The sequence below is a fragment of the Amblyomma mixtum genome, chromosome 6 (assembly GCF_055824585.1).
Source record: "Amblyomma mixtum isolate Tamu chromosome 6, ASM5582458v1, whole genome shotgun sequence".
Lineage (NCBI taxonomy): Eukaryota > Metazoa > Arthropoda > Arachnida > Ixodida > Ixodidae > Amblyomma > Amblyomma mixtum.
In genome coordinates this window covers 27,943,767-27,954,299 of record NC_143017.1, presented here as the reverse complement: position 1 = coordinate 27,954,299, position 10,533 = coordinate 27,943,767, and the positions used below count along the sequence as shown (strand labels likewise).

Below are 10,533 nucleotides of genomic sequence, written 5' to 3'. Positions count from 1 at the left end.
CAAACTTTGGCCTAGAGCAAACATTGGAAGCCAGGAAAAAGCAACCTGAGTCTTTCAGCTGGTGGCACACTACATGAAATGAGAGTGTGTGCCCATGCTGAAAGTGTGTGCCCATGAGAGTGTGTGCCCATGCACAAAAAAATGTCACAGCATGGAAGAAAATGAATCATTTGATAATATGGACACTACTTCCTCAGGCAGCTTGTTCCATTCCGAAACCGTTTTGGGGAAAAAAGACATTTTAAAAAGTTGAGTCCGGCACCTGTATTGTTTAACTTTAAGTGAATGATCTCTACGTAAAGACACGTAATCAGGGTTGGCTATATATTTGGTTCTGTCTATTCCAGTTCTAGAATGAAATATATTATGAAATAATTTTAAACGCAGTACTTTCCTACGTTTTTGAAGTGAGTCCCAACCCAAAGATTTTTTCGCGCTCGTTACACTAAAATATCGCCCATAGTTATTGAAAACAAAACGAACGGCCAAATTCTGAACTCTTTCTAGCTTTTGAACGTCAAGCAAGGTTTTCGGATCCCAGACTGTGCAAGCATACTCAAGTATGCTTCTAACGTTTGTATTATACAGCAGTTCTTTAGTCTTTACAGGGAAAAGTTTAGCGTTACGTCGCAGGAAACCTAAAACACGACAGGCTTTGGCAGTAACGAAATGCACGTGACGATGCCAAGACATTGAACTTGTTAAATATACACCAAGATATTTAAATTCCAACACTGAAAGCAGTCTGCTATTATTTATGTTATAAGTGAAAATATGGGGAACCTTCTTTTTAGTGAAACACATATGTACAGATTTTTGTAAGTTAATATGCATTCTCCAGTTCTCACACCACTGGGCCACTTTACACAAATCCTGTTGTAATGCATCGCAGTCACTTTGATCGTTAATAATTCTATACAATACACAATCGTCCGCAAAAAGACGCATGTATGAAGAAATACCTGAAAAGATGTCATTCATGTAAATTATGAACAGTAATGGGCCCAAGACGGATCCCTGAGGCACCCCTGATGTTACAGCCACCTCATGCGATTGTTTCCCGTTGACAACAACACATTGACGCCTAACGCTCAAATATTCCTTTATCCACCTAATAACGTTCTCATTTATGTTGTACCAGTATAATTTTTGTATTAATAAGGAATGTGATACAACGTCAAAGGCCTTCTTAAAATCTAGAAAAATACAGTCAACAGAATATCCCTTATCTAAAGCACTTGACAGGTCATGTACAAATTCGGTAAGCTGGGTGACACACGAGTAACCACTGCGAAAGCCATGTTGATTAGTATTTAATAATGAATGTATACTAAGATGATTCATAATACTAGTATAAAACACATGCTCTAAAACTTTGCATAATACACTGGTCAAGGACACTGGTCGATAATTTGAAACAACATTCGTAGGTCCCGATTTATGTATAGGTACAACATTAGCAAGCCTCCATTAATCAGGCAAGGAGCCTTCCTGTAATGACTTTGTGAAAAGAATTTGAAGGTACCTTGACAACGCAAAAGCGCAAGAAGAGAGCAGGATCGTGGGTAAGCCGTCCGGACCGGTGGCACTGTTATCTTTTAAGCGTTCTAAGAGCGACACAATTCCTCGCTGATCAAATTCAATGTTCTCCATGGGTTCCGTACAGTTCAAGGCAAGGCGAAAATCGGCAGGGCTATTGCTGTCCTCAGCAGAAAAAACTGAGCTGAAAAACGTGTTAAAGCACTTGGCTTTCTCCAGATTATCATGAACGATACTTCCGTTGTGATCGAGTGGCGGGATAGACAATTCATCCTTTCTGTTTTTTTTTATGTACTGCCAAAATTCTTTAGGGCGATCCTGGATACGCATGTCGAAAGACTGAAAGTAGGTAAATTTAGCCTCTTTGACCGAAGCATTCATATCCTTTGTAATCTTTTTTAACTGATCCATGTTATCTTCCGACGGATTTCTTTTGAAGCGCGCATATAGTTGTTGCCTCTTTTCAACGACTCTGCGCAGCGCTTTTGTGAACCATGGCTTGCTTTTGCTGCGACGTTTCGTCATCACCCATGACGGCACATGCCGCTCACGCAAATCAAAAAGTTTGGCTGTCAGTGTGCGCCACAGCTCATCAACGCTGAGTGACATTTTTTTGTGTATAATAATTCCGTGTTCTTTCTATCTCATTGTTATCTTTTTTTTTTGTAACCACCTGCACACGGTGGCATTTGTGTACTTTTTCTTCTACCCCCCCACTGTAATGCCAGACAATGGCGCTGTGGGTATGATGATAAAAAAAAAAAATATACGCTTGAAGCTAGGCACAGGATGTCCAAAACACCTGAAAAGTAAATCGGCCATGTTTCTGTCATGCTCAAAGATAAACAAATCTAGGTCACAAAGAGCATAATCGTTTTGCATGCTTCGTTTAGGTTTTTTTTTCAGTACCCTTGTCATGTATGCGAGAACTTCTTAAATTTGGAGACAATAATTTCTCTTCTACAAGGTGGCAGTTATTTAATGCCTATCTGCGTCTTTGTCGTTTCTCTCTTGCCCCTTGTGTTTCTTAATGAATTTGTAATACTGATAATCTCTTGCAATTTTTATTTTTTAGTTCTTTACACAATGCAAACAGACATGTGAATAAAAGTTTTGAGGCAGTTTTGGCTCACACAATTACTATAGTACAACCTTATTTTCTAAGCGGTGATATGGTTGCTCTTCTGGTGTCGGTTTCACTGTCTCTATATACACATATATCTAAGGGGATGGTGCAAAAGGCCAGAAATATATCCCGCCCAAAGCACAGCAGCAAGATGTAGTGCTGTGGGCAACATTCACGATATGAAAGTTTATGGATCTTGTATTTTTGTAAAACCAATTTTTGGTTCTGATTCTGACTCACCTCAAAGTGACTGCAAGGCGCTCTGCTGGTGATATAGGACTTCTATGATTTGGTGGGTGGAGCACCCTGTGGTACACTAAGGCCAACAGACGATCGAAGGAAGCCTTGGTCATTCTGTGTGCAATATTTCAAAACATATGACATTCCGACATCATCAAATGTGACAACAAACTAACATCAGCAGTAATATTCTTAGCCCATTGTTGAATTTCCATTTCACTGCAAAGCGGTAAAGAAAAATTACTGAACAGCCAATCATTCCTTTACGTATAACTCTGAACAAAAAACAATGCCTGGACAATATTTCAGGAAAGGTTTATAAACAATCAACAAATAGCGACATACAGAAAAAGATGCCAAGCACTGCAATAACACATAAATATCAAGTTCTGAACACAAATAAGCTGTGATGCAAACCCACTGAAACCGCAATAATATATGTCTGGAACGCTGCACTACAACAGCAAACATTGGTTGTGTTCTTTCAATTCCTGCTGTAAAGATTTTAGCATGTGTCAGTAAGCATTTACCGCGATAAAGGCCACTCTTGCGCAGCCAATAAACTGCTGAGATAAAACTGGAAGACGTGCTCTGCGTTCAGTTACCTGAAGTATTTGAAGTGATACTCCGGGTCAGATTGCCGAAGCTCCTGCACAAGGTGATGGAATTCTCCAAATGTTGTGCGCTTGTCAAATATTTCTCTGACATACATGCTCCTCTTTCACTTGCGCCGATGCCGATCCAACAGCAGCGAAATGGCAAGGTTCTGCTGGGCGGGATATGCCCAAGCCATTTCAATCAGAGAGCACCAGAGGCGTTTGCAAGCGGCGACCAAGGAGACGAGCGCGTCGGAACAAACCGCATGCAAAAAGAGACGACTGCAAAGGAAACGGAAGCAGTCTTCGCGCAAAACATGATGGTACATAAGGCAGAGTAGACAAATAAGTTAGTGCGAGTACCACCACTTCGATTCAGGGATACAAGAAAGGTGTCTATTCATTTATCTACTTGTTCTGACAAGCGACGTGCGCCAAGAGTCGTCGAGCGACGCCCGACTGTAGAGTGGCGCGCACAGCGTAGCGAGCTCGCTACGCTGCGCGCGCCACTGACGTGACGCGTACGCCGCTCAGCGCGCGCGTCACGTCGGACTATAAACGAGCCTTAAGAGCAGGAACAGCGCGAGGGCCGCACTATCTTCCGTGGCGAGGGAGACATCAAGGTAACTTCCCTCACTTTTATGCGAAGCATACTACTTTAGCTACCACTTCAGCCCTTCACCGTGGTTATGCGCCTCCAAATCACGTGATACATGACGTCACACCACGTGACACGATGACGTCACGACTGTAGAGAAACGGGGGCCCACCTCGCGCCGTCGCTGTGGTTGTGCGCCTCCAAATTACGCGACACGATGATGCTTCGCATTCTCCAGGCTTAACCAAGTTAAGCCTCAGCCATTTTTCTGCTCTTCTTTGAGCAGCTGCCACTCCCCTCTGAGCCAGCTCGCTCTTTTTCTATTGCTTTTAGGGCGACCTCATGCTTGTGGGTGTGGACGGTTCCGACGACGAGCATAGGGTTACCACACCATCGGCTTTAGCACAAACGGCGTTATCGTTAAATAAGAGGCAACGAAGCGCACGAGTGACCTCGGGATAAAAAGAGGGTGGCGAGCTGATCTCTGAGGTGATCGCTGTAAACCGGAACAGCCAAGGAAGGAAAGAACGCGCAGTCTTGTGTTCGCAATATGTCACGCCGGTCGACGCTCGCCCGTAATCTTTCAAATCGCGCAAGACTGCGTCACGAGGAATATCGCTTTATACAGCACACGGGCGCACTGTATTTCGCCGTCATTGAGGTGCGGCCGCACCTCAGCCAGGGTCGAGACCGAGTACTTCGGCGGAGGAACCAAGCGCCTTAAACCAGTCAACCATCGTGACGGGTCTGATATGAATACTTTTTTCTTACTCAAAAGTATCGGCGTTAAAGAGAAAAAGCAAAAGGTAGCTGTGTAACTGAACTTAATCACTGTCTGGAAGCGTAAGTAACTTATAAATAGAAACATATGCGCGAGCAGGAGAGTGGCAGCGAAAGCGTGACAAAAAAAAAAAAAAAACATGCCGCCACTGCCACTCAATTGCTCGGGTACTGCGCCGGAGTACCCGGGTTCGAACCCGATCGCGGCGGCTGCGTTTCGATGGAGACGATACGCAAAATGCGCCCGTGTGCTGTGTGATGTTAGTGCACGTTAACCAGGTGGTATAAATAACTTATTCTGGAGACCTCTATTACGGCACCACTTTCTTCCTTCACTCCCTCCTTTATCCCTTCCCTTACTACGACGCGGTCCGCGGGTGTCTACAGAGATATGTGACAGTTAACTGCACCATTTCCTTTCCTCAGCACAATTTTCATTTTCGCTAAAATTGCTCAGTTTCCAGATATTTTCAATGCCATTATATTTGCAAATTAATACTGCGTATTATGACGCATTCCGTAATGGTGGCTCTGTGGGCGGTGTAGCATTGAGACCCGCACTTAGCCGTCGGACGATTCCACAGAGACCGAGAAGGCGGCACAAAAAGTGCTCGCCTTGTGCCGCCTTCGCGTTAGCAACTACAAAGCTCGAGTTCCTGCGGCAAAAAGACGAGTTCAGATGCCTCTTCAGTGCACCATTAAGCTCTAAATCTCTGTATGGGAAGGAGAACCCCTGTCCTCACTTTCAAATAACTTTTTGATCTTTTGGGAAATCGCAAGGGCTCTACTATACGAATATGAAGCAAACCATGCAACCTGGTTACTTTTGGCAAAGACTATACGTACGCTTAACAAATTAAATGGTGTAATCTTACCAGCTCATTGTCTTCATCCCAGCATTCGCCTCTTTCGCGCCCATCTTCAGTGGCAGTTTCATCTGCTTCAGTTTCGCTGGAGCTGTCCGAGTCATCCGTGCTCAAGTACGACTCATGTCGCTCAGAGTGCGTTTGTGCATCTGACTCGTCTGTACCACAGAGACGTCGTCAGCGTGTTCCATTTCGGGACATGAAGTCGCCTCTTCTGCAGGAGTATTCCATTGGGCACCTGACGGGACTGACATCTCCTCTTCGTCGCAGCTTGTGTCGGAAGAGTTTGGTCGTCCAGCCTGGCAGTCGGAAGTATACTGCGTTTCATACATAGCAGGCAACGCTGCGAAAGCTAGCGCGCCTGTTCGCGCAGGCCAAGACCGCACGCAAAAAGTAGTTCGCCAAACAACGAAAGCGAACACAAACATATTTCGTAGCGACAAATCGTAAGTGCCTCTTATACCTCTGCTACACGGATGCGTTGGAATGGCATTCGAGTCGAACGGCATTCGAAACTTCGAATGGCATTCGGAATGGACGGACCCGCGCGGTGCTACACGACCGTTTCCAAACGCATTCGAAGGCTTCAGTATTCTGTCGTCATGCTTCAGGGGCGCTGCTGCCGTCAAGTTTTGTTTTGAAAAGTATAGCAGCAACATTTAATTTGTATAGTTGTAATTCATTAGAAAACTGCACCCTTCTGCAATAAAACGCCTTTTCGAAGAAAATTTTGTATTTATCTATTACTAAACGCTTCTGTGTTAGAAAAGAGGCAAGAGCCCACAGGCGTGACGTCATATGTATATATATTTTTTGCGGTCTGTTGGCTACACTGGTCTCTCACTACTGCGTTGCTCGTGCTGGTCGCTCGCTGTTTTCTGCAACCGTCTGAAAATGAGTGACAACGAAGATTTTCAGCTAGCTTTAGGGGTTGTTAACATCATGCAGCTGGACTCAGAAATAGAAGCGGCAAAAGCGGAAGCCGACGAAATTGAGGAGCGGCTACATTTCCTGAACGGCCTGATCACTGGAGCTGCCATGGCATCTGCACGAGTAGAAAGGAGTGCGTGGATGCTCCCTCGCAACGAAGGTTGGTTCGAGCGAATTGTGCCCCAGCTCAGCGAACTGGAATTTAAAAGACACTTCCGTGTGACACGCGGTACGTTTCGATATATAGCTGACAAGTGCCGACGGATGCTGCAGCGCATGGACACTAATATGCGCGAGGCTATCTCTGTCGAGAAGCGTGTTGCCATCGGACTTTTCAAGTTGTGCTCCTCGGCGGAAGACAGGACTGTCGCTCTCGTTTTTGGTGTCGGGCGGTCGTCGGCAAATGCAGTGTTCCACGAGTTTTGTTTGGTCGTCGTGGAAGTTCTGGATGCCGACTGGATCCGGATGCCCACTGCGCAAGGCATGGAGGAGCACATGCAGGAGTTTTTTGCCGTATCTGCATTCCCGCACGCAGTGGGCGCCTTGGACGGGTGTCACTTCCCTGTGTCGCCACCGGAAGAACACGCTAGCGACTACATGAACTACAAGGGGTGGTAAGCAGTTTCTATAATTTCATCACATGTTCAAATGTATGACATTCGTTTTAAGAGGATATGTTTTAAGAGGATATGATTGCATATGCAACAGACAAACTTTTATGCCGCCTGGCTTCCTGCTCAGTACCTGAATTAAAAGCTGTGTTTTATTGCTGCTAATTTGTTTGGTACAAAAGCAGCGACAGCGCGTACAAACAACCATGTTTTTAGCCTCCTCAGTTCTTTCACTTAAGCTAGTTTACTCTTAGCCCGTTTTGACTTCTGTGGCAGTGCTGACCCATGGCGTACTTATGGGACACTCTTGGAGGAAGCAGTGGAGTAGAGAAGGGTGGGAGGGTCAATTTAACTCTGTATGAAATATTTTTAATTCAAAGAAATGGGGCTTATGTTGTGTCCTCGTACAGGGAGGGGGATGACGTCCCTCCCTCCCCTCATCTGGCCGTATATGTTTCATTTTCACTTTTTGGAAGTTGTGATATTTGCACTGTATTGATGTCACCTATTTGCTTGTCCTAAAATTCTGCAGGTACAGCATAATCCTGCTGGCCCTGGTGGACCACCGATACAAGTTTGTTTGTAAGCGTTGGTTGGCCAGGACGGTGCTATGACTCCTATGCGTACCACAGGTCAAGCCTGTCGGACATCGTCGACGGACCCTTATTTCAGTCGCCAGTCGCCATGATGAGCGGCACAGCAGTGCCACCGCTCATTCTGTGCGACCAGGCATTCCCCCTGACTGCCAACCTAATAAAGCCATTTAGCCACCGAGGGCAGCTGAACGAGGCAAAAAAGACTTTCAACTATCACCTGTCCAAGTCCAGGCGTATAGTAGAAAACGCATTTGGCAGGATGAAGGCGAGGTTCCGGTTTGTTATGAAGCGCATGGAGTGCACAATTGGCAATGCTCGCCTTGCCATCCATGCAAGTTGTGTCTTGCACAACGTATGCGAGCATTTTCGGGATGAGGTGCTCCCACAGTGGCATGCTGAGGCTGAGGCTAACAGCATGGTCCTTGAACAGCCAGCGCACACCACTGACGTTGTGCTAGGCACTGGCCAAGCTGTACGGGAAGCAGTTGTAGAATTTTACCGACAGCAGTAAACATGTTGTGCCGGAAAACAAAACGTACAAAACGTGTGTACTCAGGCTATGAGGGACACCATAGTGAAGGTCTCTCGAAATTTCAACCACCTGGGGCTCTTTAACGTGCACTGACATCGCACAGTGCACGGGTCTCTAGATTTTCACCACCATCGATATTTGACCGCCGCGGCTGGGATCGAACCAGAGTCTTTCGGGTCAGCAGCCGAGTGCCATAACCGCTGAGCCACCATGGCGGCTTGTTAGTGTGTGTGTGTGCTCATCAGTCTACCGGGGAAAGACAGGATTCATCGGCATGCTGTGAACACCCTTGTGTGTGCATATGAATGTGGGAAGATGTAAATACATAGCTTGCACGTGACGTCACTTCCGCCTCCATCAAGCGCTTGCGGCCATGCTGCCGAACCATTCGGCCGTCTCCACCCGTCCTCCCTGCGATGCCTGACCACTCCTCGGACGCTTTCGATCATTTTTTTTATCTTTAGGGCGCGATGCCTACTCCACAGAGGAATGAACCATTCAGTGCAGGCTACTGTTCTGAACTTATTTGATCGCCGCGCGTACGCTACGCACACAAGGGGAAAATTTGCGACGACAGAGGTCCGTACACGCTGCGACCGGGAGTCGATGCGGCGATGGGTGTGGATGTGTTCCCTGAAGTGAACCAGGGGGATATCGTGTACTCTTTCCAGCTTTGTGAAATTGGAAGAAATGAAAGCCTTCTAATCAATGGAAGCAGACAACGAATTCTACAGTATAGGTAGGTGAGAAGCCTGTCTGCGATGCGCCTACGAGCCGAAAAGCTCGGCTTCGGCCCGCCGCTTTCTCTGCCGTCATTGCTCGCTGCGGTCGTGGCGATCCGAACCGGCTTGCCTAGTGCTGTAACTAGGATGCAACGACGCGGGACCCAGTCTGGGTTTGTGTTGTCAGACAAATCGGATGGGGTCAATCAAAACAGCAACATTCACTTCAAGGTGTAACCATTGCTTCCCACGTTTTCGCAAACATTTAGTTGACGACTCAAGCCTCTTACCTGTCACAAAGTGGGCTCCGCACACAACTAAATTTCAGTTATCGGGGTCCAAATTGTCGCGCTTAATGCGAGCCAGCCACAGCTCGCTCAGATTCGTACTAAGTCATGGAGCGTTCGCACTTGCATGCCTACGATTATCTGACGAATGGAGGTGAAGTTCGTGTTAATCGGCTTCTCGTTTCACCTGGACCTGTCGCTACGGTTGGAGCAGCCAAGGATGGCACACAAAACCATACTGAATCTACGGATGGACGAGAACCAACACGATGCGAGCTAACACAGGCAGCGGTAAGCTAGAAGCGGTTTGGCGGTGGTTCTGCAGCATGGCCGACTAGCAGCCGACGGCCACGGGATGTGACGTCGGTGCAAGCTACGTATATTTGTGAATGCTTTGGTCTGCCAAGGAGAGACAACACTCGTCTTGCCTTCTCGTTACATGCCCTGCCAGTGCCCATTATTTATTGATTTTGACCAGGATATCATTAACCCAGTCCATTTGTATTTTCATGGCTACGAGAAAGGTTGAATGTACGTCTGATTCCAAGCTAGCATGAATCTTGTTCCGCGTGGATGGCCTGTTTGCAATGTTTTTTTTTTGTCCTGCATGAAGGGGTGCAGTGCTCATACAACAGAAGTGGGAGCAGGTAACGTTCTTGCTTCATTGACACTGTGTTGAAAGATCTGCTTTGGGTCGCATTGTGGCTCCGCAGAACAGTGACACTTTCTTGCACTGGTGCTCTCGAGTGCAAAAACTTTTTGCATTGTTCCCCATTTCCGACACTTGCGGCTCATCTCGTATGCTTTTGAAATTGTGCGCAGCCTTGATAACCTGAGCTTTCTTCTTGCATTATTCGTTGTGAAGCTTGTTGCACTTTTCTGTAATTTTGTCTTAACTTCCACTTCACTGTTGACCGCTACGTACAGAAGAAAAGTTGAAGCATAAAGTGTTTATTCCGTGGAAAAGGTTTTTCCTCACAATTCGTTATTGGATGGCTTGCTTTCTGGACGCGTTTGTTGTGGAACAAACATGTTCAGATCAACGAGGCACCACTGTGCTTTAACCTTATGTGTCCGTTCAACCACTGCTGTGCATTGTCGTCATGTCTG

The 10,533-nt window shown here is 46.4% G+C and overlaps 1 pseudogene; it reads left to right on the top strand.

Moving 5' to 3' along the window:
* The first annotated feature begins 6,948 nt into the window (after nucleotides 1–6,948).
* Nucleotides 6,949–8,393, top strand: LOC149338477 (uncharacterized; annotated as a pseudogene).
* Nucleotides 8,394–10,533: the final 2,140 nt, after the last annotated feature.